We start from the raw sequence: 26,108 nt of genomic DNA on the forward strand, positions 1-26,108 counted from the left end.
GTTGCTGGGCCGTGACCCTGTCTGGTCAGTATATTTTTTCCTTCCCCAGTAAACCCATCTTTTTACTTGAGACTGTCTCTCAGTGTCGGACTCTTGTAGGGATGGGGAATTTTCCCACACGCACACTCGGACCCCATTACAGTCTGGTCCCCTCCCTTGGGCAGACCCCATTACAATTACATTAGACATGGCTGTTGATGTGTTCTAGGAATGTATAGCCCATTGCCCAGGATTTTCCTCTTCAGTGGGTACCATGATATCATGGTACCACCACGTCACTACCTGGGAGTTATCGCTGCTCTTTATCTTCAGCACTGTTATGCTTGGAGCCACCTAATGGCCCTCATTCTAGATAGCTAATTCTTGGGGGCCTTGTCGGCTGGCAGCGTGCTGGCCCACCTGAATTCAGGTGAATGGTGGGGGCAGTCCCGGCCCCCTGTGAGGTCCTGACCTTCCTGCTGGGGTGTGGTGGGGGTAGGGTGATGTTGAGCAGGGTGGAAGAAGTCCTAGCTAGCTAATTCTGAATGGACTTGCTGATCTCGGTTGTCTTGAGTCCGCTGGGCATTGGCCACTCAACCTTTGCTGCACATTGTTGTATTCCGAGAGCGAGAATAATCCGTTGAGGCACAACTTAAGGTGGGAAGGAGTTTTATTTCCAAAGGGATATTATTTACAATGTAAAGCCCAGAACCAGAACCAGAGCCACCTCCACCTCCTGATGCTTGCCTGCGACTACCTTATCCTGGGTGAGTTACCCAGAACCCAGGCCTGAGACCTGTCTTGACCTGAACTCTGAACCTCCACTTTAATTTCTTTTATTTTCTGTTTTCTTTTTGTGGAGCAAAGGGACAGTTTAGTGTACAACACAAAGCAGCCACAGTACTAGGAAGTTGAGCTTCATATTCCTAACCACGACACAGAACAACTGGACATTCTCATGTGGAGCTGAAAGGAAAAAAGGGAACGCCCCTGTATGCAAATTCACAGGCAAATCTCATCCGCTTGATAATCTCTGGTTTCCATTGACTGGATGGCCACCAAACGGCCCTCATTCTACATAGCTAATTCTTTGCCTACAGAGGAGAGCCAATGGTGAGCTTGTAACTGGTGTTTCACTAGTTACTTACTCTTCTTGAGTCTGTTTCACTAAAGAGAACGTGATACTAGACGAGCTTCAAGGAATAGTCCTGCGCCATTTCCAGGAGTCCTTCCCAGAATATGAAATCCTTAACCATGGGATCTAACATCAAAGTGTCCTTGTTAGGACACATGACCTTTTCCTTGAATGAGTTTTGTGCATCTGCTGTTGTATTTTCATCTTGAAGCTGCACTGGGAATGGGCCCTAGACATTTCACCTTGGTTAAAAGAGGAAAGATGTTAAGAAGTGGGCACACATATTAGCGAAAGGAAGGCAGTGCAGATTCTTCCTCTGACTCGGGTAAGGAGCAAAGCTTTGCGTGGTTTCTCCATGCCACGATTTGCTCACCGACAGTTCCTGGGTGGAGTCCAGATTCACAACCAGCAGAGCCTTCTGGATTTTAGAGACGGAGTGGGACAGAATCCGCAGCTCCCTTGGGCACAGCTGGATGCTCTATCCTCAGATCAGCTTCTTGAGTAGCTAGGTGTACAAGTGTGAGACAGTGGCACCTGGCTTTCCATACCTTAAAGGGGATCTTATGTGGTTTTCTAGTTTGGGGAATATATCTGAACAGGGGTGCGATGGAGGGAGAGAGGTAAAAATTGTGGCCTAAGACCAGCTCAGAGAAATGACTAAAGTATCCAACTTTCTGAAACATACTGGACAACAAGGAAGAGACAATAGAGATAAAAATGATCAAGTGCGTGTAGGGGTTTTTAGCTCCCCCCAAGCCCCCCTTTCCCCCCACCCCCCGGCCGGGCTCCCCTGACCTGCGGAAGAGATGGGGAAGGCACGCCCCCCCACCATACAAGCCAAGAAAGGCAAGGGCCAACAGACCACCCCCACCCAGCCCTCCCTCACCAGTGGACAATCAGACGCATATGGGAGTCAAGTCGGTGCAAGATCTCGTTTATTGGGGGGAACACGTGTAACTAATACAAGACACAGGAGCCAATCGGGTCAAAGATCGGCAGGAAGGGGCGGGGTGTAGCTGCACCTATCTAGGGACTGTAAGGGGAGGCCTGAGCATGTCTGGAGACCAACCCTTGAGGCGGCCTGATTTTTCATGACAGCCCACAGAACCGCCCCTCCAGGTTCACTGTCAGATGCCATCTTAGCCACACGTGGCCCCGGGGCTGGGAAACAGGCGGGGCCAGCTAGTTGACTTCCTCTCCCCTGTGACCTGGGCGTGTCCCACACTGCTCAAACCTCTTGAGAACTTTTGCAAAAGTAAGCAAGGCCAGTTCTATTGAGTCAATCATGTGGACACCTTCAGCAGTTACTGAATCTGCAAAGATACAGCCAAGATATTGTAGCCCATGCAAACCTCTTCTAGTTCCATAGTGCAGGTATAGAAGCACACTAAAATTCTAAATCAGACACGCCTTCTTCCAGATACAGCTGTCTTCAGTTGCTTTGCTGTTGCCTCTCTGCAACCTTACGGTGAGGATAGGGACGCAGTGAGATCAGGAGCCCCAGAAGGAAGAAGTCAGAAAGCCCTTGGGGACAGGAATCTCCTTGCACTGCAAACATTTCTCCAAGAACTGCTTCAGACGTACAAAGGAACCCATCTGTCCTGGACTTGTGATGGCCTCAATTCTGGGGAAGTAGTCCTCCTGAATGAGAAGTATCATCTTCCAGAACTGGACCTGGTACTGCTTCATGAGGGCATTCCCACACACCTCCAAGAAGTCCAAAAGGAGGGTGGCTGTCACATCTGCTAGAGGTTCCATGTTTAAGATTTGTGCTAACCAGCGCCAGCCATGATTTAAGCCATGAGGGTGAGTTGCTTGTTGGTTTCCATATGGCCAGCGGAGCTGGATGATGGCCGCATACAGACGGATCATGCCAGACATGCGCTTCAGGAAGTTGTCCTGCGCTTCCATCTTGGAGTCTTTCACTTGGTAGCCAAGCATTCGCTGATAGTCCTCCAGAGCCATGCCCTCCTTGAAAGCAGGGTAGAATGGAACCGAGAAAGGGCACTTCTTATAGAGATGAGCGAGGATGAGGTTTCCCACTCTAGGGTGAAGCTCCCAGATCCCAGACGCCACCACTGCCATGGGGAACGCTGCTTCATGGTGAGAGGCCACCTCCACCTCGCCTTGTTTCACAAACTTCTCTGCCACTTTGTACTGAACAAAGTCCAGAGCTTGTGGGTGAAGGGTGACTGACACAGAGCGCCCAGCAGACTGCACCGGCTCTCCAGAGAGCAGACCGTTGATCTTGTCAAAGACTTCCTTGAGTTTCGAGCCTGCAATCGTGGAGATTTGGCTGACTGGGATAGTGGCGGCCTTGTGCAGGTCCATCTTTAGTTTCTTCATCTGACTGTCCTTGCTGCTGCTCAGGCCTTCAAAGGACAACACACACTGAGCAGAGGCCTCCTGCAGCTGTTGGTACCACTGCATGGTACTGTCTTCCCCGTTCACTTGGAGCTCTTCGTTCTGTGTCCCTCCTGGGTCCTGGCTGGGGACCGGGGATGGGGTGGGGGCCCACGACCCCTGTTGCATCTGCCATTCTTGCAGCTTGAGTCGGGCCTCCTCTTCATCCTGCCGTTTCTTGTCTTCACAGGCCCTGGTCATTTCCCGGGCTAAGTTCCTGACAAGATCCCGCATTTCCTGCAAGGCTCGCTCAGCCTCAGCTTGGTTTTCTGCCGTGGGATAGCCGCTCTGTGATGCAGCACCAATGATCCCAGAGATCAGGCTGCAGAGCTGGTTGCCCCGGGTGCGGAAGGCAGCCAGGCCGCCCACCCGTAGGTCCCTGTGCTGCTGGTCAGAGGCGTCCAGCTGCTGGCTGAGCCGCAGCACCTCCTCCTGGAGGGCGAAAAGGCTCCGAAGCCGCACCTGGCCTTCCTCCTCGTGCAGCCGCTCCAGCTCTGCCTGTTTCCTGCGATGTCGCTCTGCCTCCCGAAGCTTCAGGTCGAGAATCTCGGCTCTGTGGCGATGCTCAGCTTTGAGCTTCTCCTGCTGGCTCAGGGCTTCTCTAGTATTCTTCTCCATGACTTCCCGCAAGTCCTGTAATTCTTTCTGTCGCTTCAGTGCTTGCTGTTCATCAAACCGTCTCAGCTGTTCACGCGCCATCTCTGAGAAGGCTCGCAACTTCCTCTCTTGCTCCTCCTGCCACATGATGGCTAGAGCGACAGCTCCTCAGACCCGGATCCACCTGAATTTCTCAGCACCACAGCCTCCTGGCGTCCAAACCTCCAGAGGCCTGGTTTGGCTCCGGCCCTCTCCTCTGGCTGGTCTGCTTGTCTCCGCACTGCTCCCTCGGCTGGCTGGCTGGCTGGCTGGTCACCTCCTTTCTCCTCCTCGTGCTCTTCTCTTCTCTCCTCCTTTTCCTCTGGAAGTCCTGCCCTTCTTATCTTGCCACCTAGGCAGTCTGAGGGTGGGGCTTCCGGTCCCCTCAAGGTGGGGCGGGATCTCCTCTTTCTTTCCCACTGGGGCGTGGCAATTACACCAATGTGGGGAGGGGCTTCTTCCCCTCAGGTTATTCCACACATCAGTGCTCATTTGCATGGTTAGCAAGTATTCCACAAAACTTGATGTCTGTAATATGGAGGTCAGATATGGCCAGCACCATCATTAGCTGTTGAGGGGTGTCATGTTGACTCCATCTCAGTTAAAAAGAGCAGAAGCCCACTCCATCTTCGCTACGATATCCGCAGCCCTATGCAGGCAAGGTGAAACCTGTGCCCTCCCTTGAGTGGGTGATTCCACCTGCATCACATGAGCCCCGGCAAATCCATGCCCCAAGTCTGAACTCAAATGATAGGTTGCTTCAAACAGTTGCTATGAGGCACAGCGTACCTCCATTGGCCACCTGCATGTGACCTGGCATGCTCTGTAAGGGTTTAAGCTCACGGGCCACATTGTGTTTGCCTTTAGAACCCACCCTGAGTGTGGCTCGGGGCCCAAGGTTCCAGTTCCCGAGTCTAGGCTGCGGCCCTGGCCAGCCAATCTGCTCTTTCAGGTTGCTGGGCCGTGACCCTGTCTGGTCAGTATATTTTTTCCTTCCCCAGTAAACCCATCTTTTTACTTGAGACTGTCTCTCAGTGTCGGACTCTTGTAGGGATGGGGAATTTTCCCACACGCACACTCGGACCCCATTACAGTCTGGTCCCCTCCCTTGGGCAGACCCCATTACAATTACATTAGACATGGCTGTTGATGTGTTCTAGGAATGTATAGCCCATTGCCCAGGATTTTCCTCTTCAGTGGGTACCATGATATCATGGTACCACCACGTCACTACCTGGGAGTTATCGCTGCTCTTTATCTTCAGCACTGTTATGCTTGGAGCCACCTAATGGCCCTCATTCTAGATAGCTAATTCTTGGGGGCCTTGTCGGCTGGCAGCGTGCTGGCCCACCTGAATTCAGGTGAATGGTGGGGGCAGTCCCGGCCCCCTGTGAGGTCCTGACCTTCCTGCTGGGGTGTGGTGGGGGTAGGGTGATGTTGAGCAGGGTGGAAGAAGTCCTAGCTAGCTAATTCTGAATGGACTTGCTGATCTCGGTTGTCTTGAGTCCGCTGGGCATTGGCCACTCAACCTTTGCTGCACATTGTTGTATTCCGAGAGCGAGAATAATCCGTTGAGGCACAACTTAAGGTGGGAAGGAGTTTTATTTCCAAAGGGATATTATTTACAATGTAAAGCCCAGAACCAGAACCAGAGCCACCTCCACCTCCTGATGCTTGCCTGCGACTACCTTATCCTGGGTGAGTTACCCAGAACCCAGGCCTGAGACCTGTCTTGACCTGAACTCTGAACCTCCACTTTAATTTCTTTTATTTTCTGTTTTCTTTTTGTGGAGCAAAGGGACAGTTTAGTGTACAACACAAAGCAGCCACAGTACTAGGAAGTTGAGCTTCATATTCCTAACCACGACACAGAACAACTGGACATTCTCATGTGGAGCTGAAAGGAAAAAAGGGAACGCCCCTGTATGCAAATTCACAGGCAAATCTCATCCGCTTGATAATCTCTGGTTTCCATTGACTGGATGGCCACCAAACGGCCCTCATTCTACATAGCTAATTCTTTGCCTACAGAGGAGAGCCAATGGTGAGCTTGTAACTGGTGTTTCACTAGTTACTTACTCTTCTTGAGTCTGTTTCACTAAAGAGAACGTGATACTAGACGAGCTTCAAGGAATAGTCCTGCGCCATTTCCAGGAGTCCTTCCCAGAATATGAAATCCTTAACCATGGGATCTAACATCAAAGTGTCCTTGTTAGGACACATGACCTTTTCCTTGAATGAGTTTTGTGCATCTGCTGTTGTATTTTCATCTTGAAGCTGCACTGGGAATGGGCCCTAGACATTTCACCTTGGTTAAAAGAGGAAAGATGTTAAGAAGTGGGCACACATATTAGCGAAAGGAAGGCAGTGCAGATTCTTCCTCTGACTCGGGTAAGGAGCAAAGCTTTGCGTGGTTTCTCCATGCCACGATTTGCTCACCGACAGTTCCTGGGTGGAGTCCAGATTCACAACCAGCAGAGCCTTCTGGATTTTAGAGACGGAGTGGGACAGAATCCGCAGCTCCCTTGGGCACAGCTGGATGCTCTATCCTCAGATCAGCTTCTTGAGTAGCTAGGTGTACAAGTGTGAGACAGTGGCACCTGGCTTTCCATACCTTAAAGGGGATCTTATGTGGTTTTCTAGTTTGGGGAATATATCTGAACAGGGGTGCGATGGAGGGAGAGAGGTAAAAATTGTGGCCTAAGACCAGCTCAGAGAAATGACTAAAGTATCCAACTTTCTGAAACATACTGGACAACAAGGAAGAGACAATAGAGATAAAAATGATCAAGTGCGTGTAGGGGTTTTTAGCTCCCCCCAAGCCCCCCTTTCCCCCCACCCCCCGCCGGGCTCCCCTGACCTGCGGAAGAGATGGGGAAGGCACGCCCCCCCCACCATACAAGCCAAGAAAGGCAAGGGCCAACAGACCACCCCCACCCAGCCCTCCCTCACCAGTGGACAATCAGACGCATATGGGAGTCAAGTCGGTGCAAGATCTCGTTTATTGGGGGGAACACGTGTAACTAATACAAGACACAGGAGCCAATCGGGTCAAAGATCGGCAGGAAGGGGCGGGGTGTAGCTGCACCTATCTAGGGACTGTAAGGGGAGGCCTGAGCATGTCTGGAGACCAACCCTTGAGGCGGCCTGATTTTTCATGACAGCCCACAGAACCGCCCCTCCAGGTTCACTGTCAGATGCCATCTTAGCCACACGTGGCCCCGGGGCTGGGAAACAGGCGGGGCCAGCTAGTTGACTTCCTCTCCCCTGTGACCTGGGCGTGTCCCACACTGCTCAAACCTCTTGAGAACTTTTGCAAAAGTAAGCAAGGCCAGTTCTATTGAGTCAATCATGTGGACACCTTCAGCAGTTACTGAATCTGCAAAGATACAGCCAAGATATTGTAGCCCATGCAAACCTCTTCTAGTTCCATAGTGCAGGTATAGAAGCACACTAAAATTCTAAATCAGACACGCCTTCTTCCAGATACAGCTGTCTTCAGTTGCTTTGCTGTTGCCTCTCTGCAACCTTACGGTGAGGATAGGGACGCAGTGAGATCAGGAGCCCCAGAAGGAAGAAGTCAGAAAGCCCTTGGGGACAGGAATCTCCTTGCACTGCAAACATTTCTCCAAGAACTGCTTCAGACGTACAAAGGAACCCATCTGTCCTGGACTTGTGATGGCCTCAATTCTGGGGAAGTAGTCCTCCTGAATGAGAAGTATCATCTTCCAGAACTGGACCTGGTACTGCTTCATGAGGGCATTCCCACACACCTCCAAGAAGTCCAAAAGGAGGGTGGCTGTCACATCTGCTAGAGGTTCCATGTTTAAGATTTGTGCTAACCAGCGCCAGCCATGATTTAAGCCATGAGGGTGAGTTGCTTGTTGGTTTCCATATGGCCAGCGGAGCTGGATGATGGCCGCATACAGACGGATCATGCCAGACATGCGCTTCAGGAAGTTGTCCTGCGCTTCCATCTTGGAGTCTTTCACTTGGTAGCCAAGCATTCGCTGATAGTCCTCCAGAGCCATGCCCTCCTTGAAAGCAGGGTAGAATGGAACCGAGAAAGGGCACTTCTTATAGAGATGAGCGAGGATGAGGTTTCCCACTCTAGGGTGAAGCTCCCAGATCCCAGACGCCACCACTGCCATGGGGAACGCTGCTTCATGGTGAGAGGCCACCTCCACCTCGCCTTGTTTCACAAACTTCTCTGCCACTTTGTACTGAACAAAGTCCAGAGCTTGTGGGTGAAGGGTGACTGACACAGAGCGCCCAGCAGACTGCACCGGCTCTCCAGAGAGCAGACCGTTGATCTTGTCAAAGACTTCCTTGAGTTTCGAGCCTGCAATCGTGGAGATTTGGCTGACTGGGATAGTGGCGGCCTTGTGCAGGTCCATCTTTAGTTTCTTCATCTGACTGTCCTTGCTGCTGCTCAGGCCTTCAAAGGACAACACACACTGAGCAGAGGCCTCCTGCAGCTGTTGGTACCACTGCATGGTACTGTCTTCCCCGTTCACTTGGAGCTCTTCGTTCTGTGTCCCTCCTGGGTCCTGGCTGGGGACCGGGGATGGGGTGGGGGCCCACGACCCCTGTTGCATCTGCCATTCTTGCAGCTTGAGTCGGGCCTCCTCTTCATCCTGCCGTTTCTTGTCTTCACAGGCCCTGGTCATTTCCCGGGCTAAGTTCCTGACAAGATCCCGCATTTCCTGCAAGGCTCGCTCAGCCTCAGCTTGGTTTTCTGCCGTGGGATAGCCACTCTCTGATGCAGCACCAATGATCCCAGGATCAGGCTGCAGAGCTGGTTGCGCCGGGTGCGGAAGGCAGCCAGGCCGCCCACCCGTAGGTCCCTGTGCTGCTGGTCAGAGGCGTCCAGCTGCTGGCTGAGCCGCAGCACCTCCTCCTGGAGGGCGAAAAGGCTCCGAAGCCGCACCTGGCCTTCCTCCTCGTGCAGCCGCTCCAGCTCTGCCTGTTTCCTGCGATGTCGCTCTGCCTCCCGAAGCTTCAGGTCGAGAATCTCGGCTCTGTGGCGATGCTCAGCTTTGAGCTTCTCCTGCTGGCTCAGGGCTTCTCTAGTATTCTTCTCCATGACTTCCCGCAAGTCCTGTAATTCTTTCTGTCGCTTCAGTGCTTGCTGTTCATCAAACCGTCTCAGCTGTTCACGCGCCATCTCTGAGAAGGCTCGCAACTTCCTCTCTTGCTCCTCCTGCCACATGATGGCTAGAGCGACAGCTCCTCAGACCCGGATCCACCTGAATTTCTCAGCACCACAGCCTCCTGGCGTCCAAACCTCCAGAGGCCTGGTTTGGCTCCGGCCCTCTCCTCTGGCTGGTCTGCTTGTCTCCGCACTGCTCCCTCGGCTGGCTGGCTGGCTGGCTGGTCACCTCCTTTCTCCTCCTCGTGCTCTTCTCTTCTCTCCTCCTTTTCCTCTGGAAGTCCTGCCCTTCTTATCTTGCCACCTAGGCAGTCTGAGGGTGGGGCTTCCGGTCCCCTCAAGGTGGGGCGGGATCTCCTCTTTCTTTCCCACTGGGGCGTGGCAATTACACCAATGTGGGGAGGGGCTTCTTCCCCTCAGGTTATTCCACACATCAGTGCTCATTTGCATGGTTAGCAAGTATTCCACAAAACTTGGTGTCTGTAATATGGAGGTCAGATATGGCCAGCACCATCATTAGCTGTTGAGGGGTGTCATGTTGACTCCATCTCAGTTAAAAAGAGCAGAAGCCCACTCCATCTTCGCTACGATATCCGCAGCCCTATGCAGGCAAGGTGAAACCTGTGCCCTCCCTTGAGTGGGTGATTCCACCTGCATCACATGAGCCCCGGCAAATCCATGCCCCAAGTCTGAACTCAAATGATAGGTTGCTTCAAACAGTTGCTATGAGGCACAGCGTACCTCCATTGGCCACCTGCATGTGACCTGGCATGCTCTGTAAGGGTTTAAGCTCACGGGCCACATTGTGTTTGCCTTTAGAACCCACCCTGAGTGTGGCTCGGGGCCCAAGGTTCCAGTTCCCGAGTCTAGGCTGCGGCCCTGGCCAGCCAATCTGCTCTTTCAGGTTGCTGGGCCGTGACCCTGTCTGGTCAGTATATTTTTTCCTTCCCCAGTAAACCCATCTTTTTACTTGAGACTGTCTCTCAGTGTCGGACTCTTGTAGGGATGGGGAATTTTCCCACACGCACACTCGGACCCCATTACAGTCTGGTCCCCTCCCTTGGGCAGACCCCATTACAATTACATTAGACATGGCTGTTGATGTGTTCTAGGAATGTATAGCCCATTGCCCAGGATTTTCCTCTTCAGTGGGTACCATGATATCATGGTACCACCACGTCACTACCTGGGAGTTATCGCTGCTCTTTATCTTCAGCACTGTTATGCTTGGAGCCACCTAATGGCCCTCATTCTAGATAGCTAATTCTTGGGGGCCTTGTCGGCTGGCAGCGTGCTGGCCCACCTGAATTCAGGTGAATGGTGGGGGCAGTCCCGGCCCCCTGTGAGGTCCTGACCTTCCTGCTGGGGTGTGGTGGGGGTAGGGTGATGTTGAGCAGGGTGGAAGAAGTCCTAGCTAGCTAATTCTGAATGGACTTGCTGATCTCGGTTGTCTTGAGTCCGCTGGGCATTGGCCACTCAACCTTTGCTGCACATTGTTGTATTCCGAGAGCGAGAATAATCCGTTGAGGCACAACTTAAGGTGGGAAGGAGTTTTATTTCCAAAGGGATATTATTTACAATGTAAAGCCCAGAACCAGAACCAGAGCCACCTCCACCTCCTGATGCTTGCCTGCGACTACCTTATCCTGGGTGAGTTACCCAGAACCCAGGCCTGAGACCTGTCTTGACCTGAACTCTGAACCTCCACTTTAATTTCTTTTATTTTCTGTTTTCTTTTTGTGGAGCAAAGGGACAGTTTAGTGTACAACACAAAGCAGCCACAGTACTAGGAAGTTGAGCTTCATATTCCTAACCACGACACAGAACAACTGGACATTCTCATGTGGAGCTGAAAGGAAAAAAGGGAACGCCCCTGTATGCAAATTCACAGGCAAATCTCATCCGCTTGATAATCTCTGGTTTCCATTGACTGGATGGCCACCAAACGGCCCTCATTCTACATAGCTAATTCTTTGCCTACAGAGGAGAGCCAATGGTGAGCTTGTAACTGGTGTTTCACTAGTTACTTACTCTTCTTGAGTCTGTTTCACTAAAGAGAACGTGATACTAGACGAGCTTCAAGGAATAGTCCTGCGCCATTTCCAGGAGTCCTTCCCAGAATATGAAATCCTTAACCATGGGATCTAACATCAAAGTGTCCTTGTTAGGACACATGACCTTTTCCTTGAATGAGTTTTGTGCATCTGCTGTTGTATTTTCATCTTGAAGCTGCACTGGGAATGGGCCCTAGACATTTCACCTTGGTTAAAAGAGGAAAGATGTTAAGAAGTGGGCACACATATTAGCGAAAGGAAGGCAGTGCAGATTCTTCCTCTGACTCGGGTAAGGAGCAAAGCTTTGCGTGGTTTCTCCATGCCACGATTTGCTCACCGACAGTTCCTGGGTGGAGTCCAGATTCACAACCAGCAGAGCCTTCTGGATTTTAGAGACGGAGTGGGACAGAATCCGCAGCTCCCTTGGGCACAGCTGGATGCTCTATCCTCAGATCAGCTTCTTGAGTAGCTAGGTGTACAAGTGTGAGACAGTGGCACCTGGCTTTCCATACCTTAAAGGGGATCTTATGTGGTTTTCTAGTTTGGGGAATATATCTGAACAGGGGTGCGATGGAGGGAGAGAGGTAAAAATTGTGGCCTAAGACCAGCTCAGAGAAATGACTAAAGTATCCAACTTTCTGAAACATACTGGACAACAAGGAAGAGACAATAGAGATAAAAATGATCAAGTGCGTGTAGGGGTTTTTAGCTCCCCCCAAGCCCCCCTTTCCCCCCACCCCCCGCCGGGCTCCCCTGACCTGCGGAAGAGATGGGGAAGGCACGCCCCCCCACCATACAAGCCAAGAAAGGCAAGGGCCAACAGACCACCCCCACCCAGCCCTCCCTCACCAGTGGACAATCAGACGCATATGGGAGTCAAGTCGGTGCAAGATCTCGTTTATTGGGGGGAACACGTGTAACTAATACAAGACACAGGAGCCAATCGGGTCAAAGATCGGCAGGAAGGGGCGGGGTGTAGCTGCACCTATCTAGGGACTGTAAGGGGAGGCCTGAGCATGTCTGGAGACCAACCCTTGAGGCGGCCTGATTTTTCATGACAGCCCACAGAACCGCCCCTCCAGGTTCACTGTCAGATGCCATCTTAGCCACACGTGGCCCCGGGGCTGGGAAACAGGCGGGGCCAGCTAGTTGACTTCCTCTCCCCTGTGACCTGGGCGTGTCCCACACTGCTCAAACCTCTTGAGAACTTTTGCAAAAGTAAGCAAGGCCAGTTCTATTGAGTCAATCATGTGGACACCTTCAGCAGTTACTGAATCTGCAAAGATACAGCCAAGATATTGTAGCCCATGCAAACCTCTTCTAGTTCCATAGTGCAGGTATAGAAGCACACTAAAATTCTAAATCAGACACGCCTTCTTCCAGATACAGCTGTCTTCAGTTGCTTTGCTGTTGCCTCTCTGCAACCTTACGGTGAGGATAGGGACGCAGTGAGATCAGGAGCCCCAGAAGGAAGAAGTCAGAAAGCCCTTGGGGACAGGAATCTCCTTGCACTGCAAACATTTCTCCAAGAACTGCTTCAGACGTACAAAGGAACCCATCTGTCCTGGACTTGTGATGGCCTCAATTCTGGGGAAGTAGTCCTCCTGAATGAGAAGTATCATCTTCCAGAACTGGACCTGGTACTGCTTCATGAGGGCATTCCCACACACCTCCAAGAAGTCCAAAAGGAGGGTGGCTGTCACATCTGCTAGAGGTTCCATGTTTAAGATTTGTGCTAACCAGCGCCAGCCATGATTTAAGCCATGAGGGTGAGTTGCTTGTTGGTTTCCATATGGCCAGCGGAGCTGGATGATGGCCGCATACAGACGGATCATGCCAGACATGCGCTTCAGGAAGTTGTCCTGCGCTTCCATCTTGGAGTCTTTCACTTGGTAGCCAAGCATTCGCTGATAGTCCTCCAGAGCCATGCCCTCCTTGAAAGCAGGGTAGAATGGAACCGAGAAAGGGCACTTCTTATAGAGATGAGCGAGGATGAGGTTTCCCACTCTAGGGTGAAGCTCCCAGATCCCAGACGCCACCACTGCCATGGGGAACGCTGCTTCATGGTGAGAGGCCACCTCCACCTCGCCTTGTTTCACAAACTTCTCTGCCACTTTGTACTGAACAAAGTCCAGAGCTTGTGGGTGAAGGGTGACTGACACAGAGCGCCCAGCAGACTGCACCGGCTCTCCAGAGAGCAGACCGTTGATCTTGTCAAAGACTTCCTTGAGTTTCGAGCCTGCAATCGTGGAGATTTGGCTGACTGGGATAGTGGCGGCCTTGTGCAGGTCCATCTTTAGTTTCTTCATCTGACTGTCCTTGCTGCTGCTCAGGCCTTCAAAGGACAACACACACTGAGCAGAGGCCTCCTGCAGCTGTTGGTACCACTGCATGGTACTGTCTTCCCCGTTCACTTGGAGCTCTTCGTTCTGTGTCCCTCCTGGGTCCTGGCTGGGGACCGGGGATGGGGTGGGGGCCCACGACCCCTGTTGCATCTGCCATTCTTGCAGCTTGAGTCGGGCCTCCTCTTCATCCTGCCGTTTCTTGTCTTCACAGGCCCTGGTCATTTCCCGGGCTAAGTTCCTGACAAGATCCCGCATTTCCTGCAAGGCTCGCTCAGCCTCAGCTTGGTTTTCTGCCGTGGGATAGCCGCTCTGTGATGCAGCACCAATGATCCCAGAGATCAGGCTGCAGAGCTGGTTGCCCCGGGTGCGGAAGGCAGCCAGGCCGCCCACCCGTAGGTCCCTGTGCTGCTGGTCAGAGGCGTCCAGCTGCTGGCTGAGCCGCAGCACCTCCTCCTGGAGGGCGAAAAGGCTCCGAAGCCGCACCTGGCCTTCCTCCTCGTGCAGCCGCTCCAGCTCTGCCTGTTTCCTGCGATGTCGCTCTGCCTCCCGAAGCTTCAGGTCGAGAATCTCGGCTCTGTGGCGATGCTCAGCTTTGAGCTTCTCCTGCTGGCTCAGGGCTTCTCTAGTATTCTTCTCCATGACTTCCCGCAAGTCCTGTAATTCTTTCTGTCGCTTCAGTGCTTGCTGTTCATCAAACCGTCTCAGCTGTTCACGCGCCATCTCTGAGAAGGCTCGCAACTTCCTCTCTTGCTCCTCCTGCCACATGATGGCTAGAGCGACAGCTCCTCAGACCCGGATCCACCTGAATTTCTCAGCACCACAGCCTCCTGGCGTCCAAACCTCCAGAGGCCTGGTTTGGCTCCGGCCCTCTCCTCTGGCTGGTCTGCTTGTCTCCGCACTGCTCCCTCGGCTGGCTGGCTGGCTGGCTGGTCACCTCCTTTCTCCTCCTCGTGCTCTTCTCTTCTCTCCTCCTTTTCCTCTGGAAGTCCTGCCCTTCTTATCTTGCCACCTAGGCAGTCTGAGGGTGGAGCTTCCGGTCCCCTCAAGGTGGGGCGGGATCTCCTCTTTCTTTCCCACTGGGGCGTGGCAATTACACCAATGTGGGGAGGGGCTTCTTCCCCTCAGGTTATTCCACACATCAGTGCTCATTTGCATGGTTAGCAAGTATTCCACAAAACTTGGTGTCTGTAATATGGAGGTCAGATATGGCCAGCACCATCATTAGCTGTTGAGGGGTGTCATGTTGACTCCATCTCAGTTAAAAAGAGCAGAAGCCCACTCCATCTTCGCTACGATATCCGCAGCCCTATGCAGGCAAGGTGAAACCTGTGCCCTCCCTTGAGTGGGTGATTCCACCTGCATCACATGAGCCCCGGCAAATCCATGCCCCAAGTCTGAACTCAAATGATAGGTTGCTTCAAACAGTTGCTATGAGGCACAGCGTACCTCCATTGGCCACCTGCATGTGACCTGGCATGCTCTGTAAGGGTTTAAGCTCACGGGCCACATTGTGTTTGCCTTTAGAACCCACCCTGAGTGTGGCTCGGGGCCCAAGGTTCCAGTTCCCGAGTCTAGGCTGCGGCCCTGGCCAGCCAATCTGCTCTTTCAGGTTGCTGGGCCGTGACCCTGTCTGGTCAGTATATTTTTTCCTTCCCCAGTAAACCCATCTTTTTACTTGAGACTGTCTCTCAGTGTCGGACTCTTGTAGGGATGGGGAATTTTCCCACACGCACACTCGGACCCCATTACAGTCTGGTCCCCTCCCTTGGGCAGACCCCATTACAATTACATTAGACATGGCTGTTGATGTGTTCTAGGAATGTATAGCCCATTGCCCAGGATTTTCCTCTTCAGTGGGTACCATGATATCATGGTACCACCACGTCACTACCTGGGAGTTATCGCTGCTCTTTATCTTCAGCACTGTTATGCTTGGAGCCACCTAATGGCCCTCATTCTAGATAGCTAATTCTTGGGGGCCTTGTCGGCTGGCAGCGTGCTGGCCCACCTGAATTCAGGTGAATGGTGGGGGCAGTCCCGGCCCCCTGTGAGGTCCTGACCTTCCTGCTGGGGTGTGGTGGGGGTAGGGTGATGTTGAGCAGGGTGGAAGAAGTCCTAGCTAGCTAATTCTGAATGGACTTGCTGATCTCGGTTGTCTTGAGTCCGCTGGGCATTGGCCACTCAACCTTTGCTGCACATTGTTGTATTCCGAGAGCGAGAATAATCCGTTGAGGCACAACTTAAGGTGGGAAGGAGTTTTATTTCCAAAGGGATATTATTTACAATGTAAAGCCCAGAACCAGAACCAGAGCCACCTCCACCTCCTGATGCTTGCCTGCGACTACCTTATCCTGGGTGAGTTACCCAGAACCCAGGCCTGAGACCTGTCTTGACCTGAACTCTGAACCTCCACTTTAATTTCTTTTATTTTCTGTTTTCTTTTTGTGGAGCAAAGGGACAGTTTAGTGTACAACACAAAGCAGCCACAGTACTAGGAAGTTGAGCTTCATATTCCTAACCACGACACAGAACAACTGGACATTCTCATGTGGAGCTGAAAGGAAAAAAGGGAACGCCCCTGTATGCAAATTCACAGGCAAATCTCATCCGCTTGATAATCTCTGGTTTCCATTGACTGGATGGCCACCAAACGGCCCTCATTCTACATAGCTAATTCTTTGCCTACAGAGGAGAGCCAATGGTGAGCTTGTAACTGGTGTTTCACTAGTTACTTACTCTTCTTGAGTCTGTTTCACTAAAGAGAACGTGATACTAGACGAGCTTCAAGGAATAGTCCTGCGCCATTTCCAGGAGTCCTTCCCAGAATATGAAATCCTTAACCATGGGATCTAACATCAAAGTGTCCTTGTTAGGACACATGACCTTTTCCTTGAATGAGTTTTGTGCATCTGCTGTTGTATTTTCATCTTGAAGCTGCACTGGGAATGGGCCCTAGACATTTCACCTTGGTTAAAAGAGGAAAGATGTTAAGAAGTGGGCACACATATTAGCGAAAGGAAGGCAGTGCAGATTCTTCCTCTGACTCGGGTAAGGAGCAAAGCTTTGCGTGGTTTCTCCATGCCACGATTTGCTCACCGACAGTTCCTGGGTGGAGTCCAGATTCACAACCAGCAGAGCCTTCTGGATTTTAGAGACGGAGTGGGACAGAATCCGCAGCTCCCTTGGGCACAGCTGGATGCTCTATCCTCAGATCAGCTTCTTGAGTAGCTAGGTGTACAAGTGTGAGACAGTGGCACCTGGCTTTCCATACCTTAAAGGGGATCTTATGTGGTTTTCTAGTTTGGGGAATATATCTGAACAGGGGTGCGATGGAGGGAGAGAGGTAAAAATTGTGGCCTAAGACCAGCTCAGAGAAATGACTAAAGTATCCAACTTTCTGAAACATACTGGACAACAAGGAAGAGACAATAGAGATAAAAATGATCAAGTGCGTGTAGGGGTTTTTAGCTCCCCCCAAGCCCCCCTTTCCCCCCACCCCCCGCCGGGCTCCCCTGACCTGCGGAAGAGATGGGGAAGGCACGCCCCCCCACCATACAAGCCAAGAAAGGCAAGGGCCAACAGACCACCCCCACCCAGCCCTCCCTCACCAGTGGACAATCAGACGCATATGGGAGTCAAGTCGGTGCAAGATCTCGTTTATTGGGGGGAACACGTGTAACTAATACAAGACACAGGAGCCAATCGGGTCAAAGATCGGCAGGAAGGGGCGGGGTGTAGCTGCACCTATCTAGGGACTGTAAGGGGAGGCCTGAGCATGTCTGGAGACCAACCCTTGAGGCGGCCTGATTTTTCATGACAGCCCACAGAACCGCCCCTCCAGGTTCACTGTCAGATGCCATCTTAGCCACACGTGGCCCCGGGGCTGGGAAACAGGCGGGGCCAGCTAGTTGACTTCCTCTCCCCTGTGACCTGGGCGTGTCCCACACTGCTCAAACCTCTTGAGAACTTTTGCAAAAGTAAGCAAGGCCAGTTCTATTGAGTCAATCATGTGGACACCTTCAGCAGTTACTGAATCTGCAAAGATACAGCCAAGATATTGTAGCCCATGCAAACCTCTTCTAGTTCCATAGTGCACGTATAGAAGCACACTAAAATTCTAAATCAGACACGCCTTCTTCCAGATACAGCTGTCTTCAGTTGCTTTGCTGTTGCCTCTCTGCAACCTTACGGTGAGGATAGGGACGCAGTGAGATCAGGAGCCCCAGAAGGAAGAAGTCAGAAAGCCCTTGGGGACAGGAATCTCCTTGCACTGCAAACATTTCTCCAAGAACTGCTTCAGACGTACAAAGGAACCCATCTGTCCTGGACTTGTGATGGCCTCAATTCTGGGGAAGTAGTCCTCCTGAATGAGAAGTATCATCTTCCAGAACTGGACCTGGTACTGCTTCATGAGGGCATTCCCACACACCTCCAAGAAGTCCAAAAGGAGGGTGGCTGTCACATCTGCTAGAGGTTCCATGTTTAAGATTTGTGCTAACCAGCGCCAGCCATGATTTAAGCCATGAGGGTGAGTTGCTTGTTGGTTTCCATATGGCCAGCGGAGCTGGATGATGGCCGCATACAGACGGATCATGCCAGACATGCGCTTCAGGAAGTTGTCCTGCGCTTCCATCTTGGAGTCTTTCACTTGGTAGCCAAGCATTCGCTGATAGTCCTCCAGAGCCATGCCCTCCTTGAAAGCAGGGTAGAATGGAACCGAGAAAGGGCACTTCTTATAGAGATGAGCGAGGATGAGGTTTCCCACTCTAGGGTGAAGCTCCCAGATCCCAGACGCCACCACTGCCATGGGGAACGCTGCTTCATGGTGAGAGGCCACCTCCACCTCGCCTTGTTTCACAAACTTCTCTGCCACTTTGTACTGAACAAAGTCCAGAGCTTGTGGGTGAAGGGTGACTGACACAGAGCGCCCAGCAGACTGCACCGGCTCTCCAGAGAGCAGACCGTTGATCTTGTCAAAGACTTCCTTGAGTTTCGAGCCTGCAATCGTGGAGATTTGGCTGACTGGGATAGTGGCGGCCTTGTGCAGGTCCATCTTTAGTTTCTTCATCTGACTGTCCTTGCTGCTGCTCAGGCCTTCGAAGGACAACACACACTGAGCAGAGGCCTCCTGCAGCTGTTGGTACCACTGCATGGTACTGTCTTCCCCGTTCACTTGGAGCTCTTCGTTCTGTGTCCCTCCTGGGTCCTGGCTGGGGACCGGGGATGGGGTGGGGGCCCACGACCCCTGTTGCATCTGCCATTCTTGCAGCTTGAGTCGGGCCTCCTCTTCATCCTGCCGTTTCTTGTCTTCACAGGCCCTGGTCATTTCCCGGGCTAAGTTCCTGACAAGATCCCGCATTTCCTGCAAGGCTCGCTCAGCCTCAGCTTGGTTTTCTGCCGTGGGATAGCCACTCTCTGATGCAGCACCAATGATCCCAGGGATCAGGCTGCAGAGCTGGTTGCGCCGGGTGCGGAAGGCAGCCAGGCCGCCCACCCGTAGGTCCCTGTGCTGCTGGTCAGAGGCGTCCAGCTGCTGGCTGAGCCGCAGCACCTCCTCCTGGAGGGCGAAAAGGCTCCGAAGCCGCACCTGGCCTTCCTCCTCGTGCAGCCGCTCCAGCTCTGCCTGTTTCCTGCGATGTCGCTCTGCCTCCCGAAGCTTCAGGTCGAGAATCTCGGCTCTGTGGCGATGCTCAGCTTTGAGCTTCTCCTGCTGGCTCAGGGCTTCTCTAGTATTCTTCTCCATGACTTCCGCAAGTCCTGTAATTCTTTCTGTCGCTTCAGTGCTTGCTGTTCATCAAACCGTCTCAGCTGTTCACGCGCCATCTCTGAGAAGGCTCGCAACTTCCTCTCTTGCTCCTCCTGCCACATGATGGCTAGAGCGACAGCTCCTCAGACCCGGATCCACCTGAATTTCTCAGCACCACAGCCTCCTGGCGTCCAAACCTCCAGAGGCCTGGTTTGGCTCCGGCCCTCTCCTCTGGCTGGTCTGCTTGTCTCCGCACTGCTCCCTCGGCTGGCTGGCTGGCTGGCTGGTCACCTCCTTTCTCCTCCTCGTGCTCTTCTCTTCTCTCCTCCTTTTCCTCTGGAAGTCCTGCCCTTCTTATCTTGCCACCTAGGCAGTCTGAGGGTGGAGCTTCCGGTCCCCTCAAGGTGGGGCGGGATCTCCTCTTTCTTTCCCACTGGGGCGTGGCAATTACACCAATGTGGGGAGGGGCTTCTTCCCCTCAGGTTATTCCACACATCAGTGCTCATTTGCATGGTTAGCAAGTATTCCACAAAACTTGGTGTCTGTAATATGGAGGTCAGATATGGCCAGCACCATCATTAGCTGTTGAGGGGTGTCATGTTGACTCCATCTCAGTTAAAAAGAGCAGAAGCCCACTCCATCTTCGCTACGATATCCGCAGCCCTATGCAGGCAAGGTGAAACCTGTGCCCTCCCTTGAGTGGGTGATTCCACCTGCATCACATGAGCCCCGGCAAATCCATGCCCCAAGTCTGAACTCAAATGATAGGTTGCTTCAAACAGTTGCTATGAGGCACAGCGTACCTCCATTGGCCACCTGCATGTGACCTGGCATGCTCTGTAAGGGTTTAAGCTCACGGGCCACATTGTGTTTGCCTTTAGAACCCACCCTGAGTGTGGCTCGGGGCCCAAGGTTCCAGTTCCCGAGTCTAGGCTGCGGCCCTGGCCAGCCAATCTGCTCTTTCAGGTTGCTGGGCCGTGACCCTGTCTGGTCAGTATATTTTTTCCTTCCCCAGTAAACCCATCTTTTTACTTGAGACTGTCTCTCAGTGTCGGACTCTTGTAGGGATGGGGAATTTTCCCACACGCACACTCGGACCCCATTACAGTCTGGTCCCCTCCCTTGGGCAGACCCCATTACAATTACATTAGACATGGCTGTTGATGTGTTCTAGGAATGTATAGCCCATTGCCCAGGATTTTCCTCTTCAGTGGGTACCATGATATCATGGTACCACCACGTCACTACCTGGGAGTTATCGCTGCTCTTTATCTTCAGCACTGTTATGCTTGGAGCCACCTAATGGCCCTCATTCTAGATAGCTAATTCTTGGGGGCCTTGTCGGCTGGCAGCGTGCTGGCCCACCTGAATTCAGGTGAATGGTGGGGGCAGTCCCGGCCCCCTGTGAGGTCCTGACCTTCCTGCTGGGGTGTGGTGGGGGTAGGGTGATGTTGAGCAGGGTGGAAGAAGTCCTAGCTAGCTAATTCTGAATGGACTTGCTGATCTCGGTTGTCTTGAGTCCGCTGGGCATTGGCCACTCAACCTTTGCTGCACATTGTTGTATTCCGAGAGCGAGAATAATCCGTTGAGGCAACAACTTAAGGTGGGAAGGAGTTTTATTTCCAAAGGGATATTATTTACAATGTAAAGCCCAGAACCAGAACCAGAGCCACCCTCCACCTCCTGATGCTTGCCTGCGACTACCTTATCCTGGGTGAGTTACCCAGAACCCAGGCCTGAGACCTGTCTTGACCTGAACTCTGAACCTCCACTTTAATTTCTTTTATTTTCTGTTTTCTTTTTGTGGAGCAAAGGGACAGTTTAGTGTACAACACAAAGCAGCCACAGTACTAGGAAGTTGAGCTTCATATTCCTAACCACGACACAGAACAACTGGACATTCTCATGTGGAGCTGAAAGGAAAAAAGGGAACGCCCCTGTATGCAAATTCACAGGCAAATCTCATCCGCTTGATAATCTCTGGTTTCCATTGACTGGATGGCCACCAAACGGCCCTCATTCTACATAGCTAATTCTTTGCCTACAGAGGAGAGCCAATGGTGAGCTTGTAACTGGTGTTTCACTAGTTACTTACTCTTCTTGAGTCTGTTTCACTAAAGAGAACGTGATACTAGACGAGCTTCAAGGAATAGTCCTGCGCCATTTCCAGGAGTCCTTCCCAGAATATGAAATCCTTAACCATGGGATCTAACATCAAAGTGTCCTTGTTAGGACACATGACCTTTTCCTTGAATGAGTTTTGTGCATCTGCTGTTGTATTTTCATCTTGAAGCTGCACTGGGAATGGGCCCTAGACATTTTCACCTTGGTTAAAAGAGGAAAGATGTTAAGAAGTGGGCACACATATTAGCGAAAGGAAGGCAGTGCAGATTCTTCCTCTGACTCGGGTAAGGAGCAAAGCTTTGCGTGTTTCTCCATGCCACGATTTGCTCACCGACAGTTCCTGGTGGAGTCCAGATTCACAACCAGCAAGCCTTCTGGATTTTAGAGACGGAGTGGGACAGAATCCGCAGCTCCCCTTGGCACAGCTGGATGCTAACTAATCCTCAGATCAGCTTCTTGAGTAGCTAGTGTACAAGTGTGAGACAGTGGCACCTGGCTTTCCATACCTTAAAGGGGATCTTATGTGGTTTTCTAGTTGGGGAATATAACTGAACAGGGGTGCGATGGAGGGAGAGAGGTAAAAATTGTGGCCTAAGACCAGCTCAGAGAAATGACTAAAGTATCCACCTTTCTGAAACATACTGGACAACAAGGAAGGAGGACAATAGAGATAAAAATGATCAAGTGCGTGTAGGGGATTTTAGCTCCCCCCAAGCCCCCCTTCCCCCCCACCCCCCCGCCGGCTCCCCTGACCTGCGGAAGAGATGGGGAAGGCACGCCCCCCCACCATACAAGCCAAGAAAGGCAAGGGCCAACAGACCACCCCCACCCAGCCCTCCCTCACCAGTGGACAATCAGACGCATATGGGAGTCAAGTCGGTGCAAGATCTCGTTTATTGGGGGGAACACGTGTAACTAATACAAGACACAGGAGCCAATCGGGTCAAAGATCGGCAGGAAGGGGCGGGGTGTAGCTGCACCTATCTAGGACTGTAAGGGGAGGCCTGAGCGTGTCTGGAGACCAACCCTTGAGGCGGCCTGATTTTTCATGACAGCCCACAGAACCGCCCCTCCAGGTTCACTGTCAGATGCCATCTTAGCCACACGTGGCCCCGGGGCTGGGAAACAGGCGGGGCCAGCTAGTTGACTTCCTCTCCCCTGTGACCTGGGCGTGTCCCACACTGCTGAAACCTCTTGAGAACTTTTGCAAAAGTAAGCAAGGCCAGTTCTATTGAGTCAATCATGTGGACACCTTCAGCAGTTACTGAATCTGCAAAGATACAGCCAAGATATTGTAGCCCATGCAAACCTCTTCTAGTTACATAGTGCACGTATAGAAGCACACTAAAATTCTAAATCAGACACGCCTTCTTCCAGATACAGCTGTCTTCAGTTGCTTTGCTGTTGCCTCTCTGCAACCTTACCGTGAGGATAGGGACGCAGTGAGATCAGGAGCCCCAGAAGGAAGAAGTCAGAAAGCCCTTGGGGACAGGAATCTCCTTGCACTGCAAACATTTCTCCAAGAACTGCTTCAGACGTACAAAGGAAACCCATCTGTCCTGGACTTGTGATGGCCTCAATTCTGGGGAAGTAGTCCTCCTGAATGAGAAGTATCATCTTCCAGAACTGGACCTGGTACTGCTTCATGAGGGCATTCCCACACACCTCCAAGAAGTCCAAAAGGAGGGTGGCTGTCACATCTGCTAGAGTTCCATGTTTAAGATTTGTGCTAACCAGCGCCAGCCATGATTTAAGCATGAGGGTGAGTTGCTTGTTGGTTTCCATATGGCCAGCGGAGCTGGATGATGGCCGCATACAGACGGATCATGCCAGACATGCGCTTCAGGAAGTTGTCCTGCGCTTCCATCTTGGAGTCTTTCACTTGGTAGCCAAGCATTCGCTGATAGTCCTCCAGAGCCATGCCCTCCTTGAAAGCAGGGTAGAATGGAACCGAGAAAGGGCACTTCTTATAGAGATGAGCGAGGATGAGGTTTCCCACTCTAGGGTGAAGCTCCCAGATCCAGACGCCACCACTGCCATGGGGAACGCTGCTTCATGGTGAGAGGCCACCTCCACCTCGCCTTGTTCACAAACTTCTCTGCCACTTTGTACTGAACAAAGTCCAGAGCTTGTGGGTGAAGGGTGACTGACACAGAGCGCCCAGCAGACTGCACCGGCTCTCCAGAGAGCAGACCGTTGATCTTGTCAAAGACTTCCTTGAGTTTCGAGCCTGCAATCGTGGAGATTTGGCTGACTGGGATAGTGGCGGCCTTGTGCAGGTCCATCTTTAGTTTCTTCATCTGACTGTCCTTGCTGCTGCTCAGGCCTTCGAAGGACAACACACACTGAGCAGAGGCCTCCTGCAGCTGTTGGTACCACTGCATGGTACTGTCTTCCCCGTTCACTTGGAGCTCTTCGTTCTGTGTCCCTCCTGGGTCCTGGCTGGGGACCGGGATGGGGTGGGGGCCCACGACCCCTGTTGCATCTGCCATTCTTGCAGCTTGAGTCGGGCCTCCTCTTCATCCTGCCGTTTCTTGTCTTCACAGGCCCTGGTCATTTCCCGGGCTAAGTTCCTGACAAGATCCCGCATTTCCTGCAAGGCTCGCTCAGCTCAGCTTGGTTTTCTGCCGTGGGATAGCCACTCTCTGATGCAGCACCAATGATCCCAGGGATCAGGCTGCAGAGCTGGTTGCGCCGGGTGCGGAAGGCAGCCAGGCCGCCCACCCCGTAGGTCCCTGTGCTGCTGGTCAGAGGCGTCCAGCTGCTGGCTGAGCCGCAGCACCTCCTCCTGGAGGGCGAAAAGGCTCCGAAGCCGCACCTGGCCTTCCTCCTCGTGCAGCCGCTCCAGCTCTGCCTGTTTCCTGCGATGTCGCTCTGCCTCCCGAAGCTTCAGGTCGAGAATCTCGGCTCTGTGGCGATGCTCAGCTTTGAGCTTCTCCTGCTGGCTCAGGGCTTCTCTAGTATTCTTCTCCATGACTTCCCGCAAGTCCTGTAATTCTTTCTGTCGCTTCAGTGCTTGCTGTTCATCAAACCGTCTCAGCTGTTCACGCGCCATCTCTGAGAAGGCTCGCAACTTCCTCTCTTGCTCCTCCTGCCACATGATGGCTAGAGCGACAGCTCCTCAGACCCGGATCCACCTGAATTTCTCAGCACCACAGCCTCCTGGCGTCCAAACCTCCAGAGGCCTGGTTTGGCTCCGGCCCTCTCCTCTGGCTGGTCTGCTTGTCTCCGCACTGCTCCCTCGGCTGGCTGGCTGGCTGGCTGGTCACCTCCTTTCTCCTCCTCGTGCTCTTCTCTTCTCTCCTCCTTTTCCTCTGGAAGTCCTGCCTTCTTATCTTGCCACCTAGGCAGTCTGAGGGTGGAGCTTCCGGTCCCCTCAAGGTGGGGCGGGATCTCCTCTTTCTTTCACACTGGGGCGTGGCAATTACACCAATGTGGGGAGGGGCTTCTTCCCCTCAGGTTATTCCACACATCAGTGCTCATTTGCATGGTTAGCAAGTATTCCACAAAACTTGGTGTCTGTAATATGGAGGTCAGATATGGCCAGCACCATCATTAGCTGTTGAGGGGTGTCATGTTGACTCCATCTCAGTTAAAAAGAGCAGAAGCCCACTCCATCTTCGCTACGATATCCGCAGCCCTATGCAGGCAAGGTGAAACCTGTGCCCTCCCTTGAGTGGGTGATTCCACCTGCATCACATGAGCCCCGGCAAATCCATGCCCCAAGTCTGAACTCAAATGATAGGTTGCTTCAAACAGTTGCTATGAGGCACAGCGTACCTCCATTGGCCACCTGCATGTGACCTGGCATGCTCTGTAAGGGTTTAAGCTCACGGGCCACATTGTGTTTGCCTTTAGAACCCACCCTGAGTGTGGCTCGGGGCCCAAGGTTCCAGTTCCCGAGTCTAGGCTGCGGCCCTGGCCAGCCAATCTGCTCTTTCAGGTTGCTGGGCCGTGACCCTGTCTGGTCAGTATATTTTTTCCTTCCCCAGTAAACCCATCTTTTTACTTGAGACTGTCTCTCAGTGTCGGACTCTTGTAGGGATGGGGAATTTTCCCACACGCACACTCGGACCCCATTACAGTCTGGTCCCCTCCCTTGGGCAGACCCCATTACAATTACATTAGACATGGCTGTTGATGTGTTCTAGGAATGTATAGCCCATTGCCCAGGATTTTCCTCTTCAGTGGGTACCATGATATCATGGTACCACCACGTCACTACCTGGGAGTTATCGCTGCTCTTTATCTTCAGCACTGTTATGCTTGGAGCCACCTAATGGCCCTCATTCTAGATAGCTAATTCTTGGGGGCCTTGTCGGCTGGCAGCGTGCTGGCCCACCTGAATTCAGGTGAATGGTGGGGGCAGTCCCGGCCCCCTGTGAGGTCCTGACCTTCCTGCTGGGGTGTGGTGGGGGTAGGGTGATGTTGAGCAGGGTGGAAGAAGTCCTAGCTAGCTAATTCTGAATGGACTTGCTGATCTCGGTTGTCTTGAGTCCGCTGGGCATTGGCCACTCAACCTTTGCTGCACATT

Source organism: Perognathus longimembris, chromosome 16 (assembly GCF_023159225.1).
Source record: "Perognathus longimembris pacificus isolate PPM17 chromosome 16, ASM2315922v1, whole genome shotgun sequence".
In the NCBI taxonomy this organism is placed as follows: domain Eukaryota; kingdom Metazoa; phylum Chordata; class Mammalia; order Rodentia; family Heteromyidae; genus Perognathus; species Perognathus longimembris.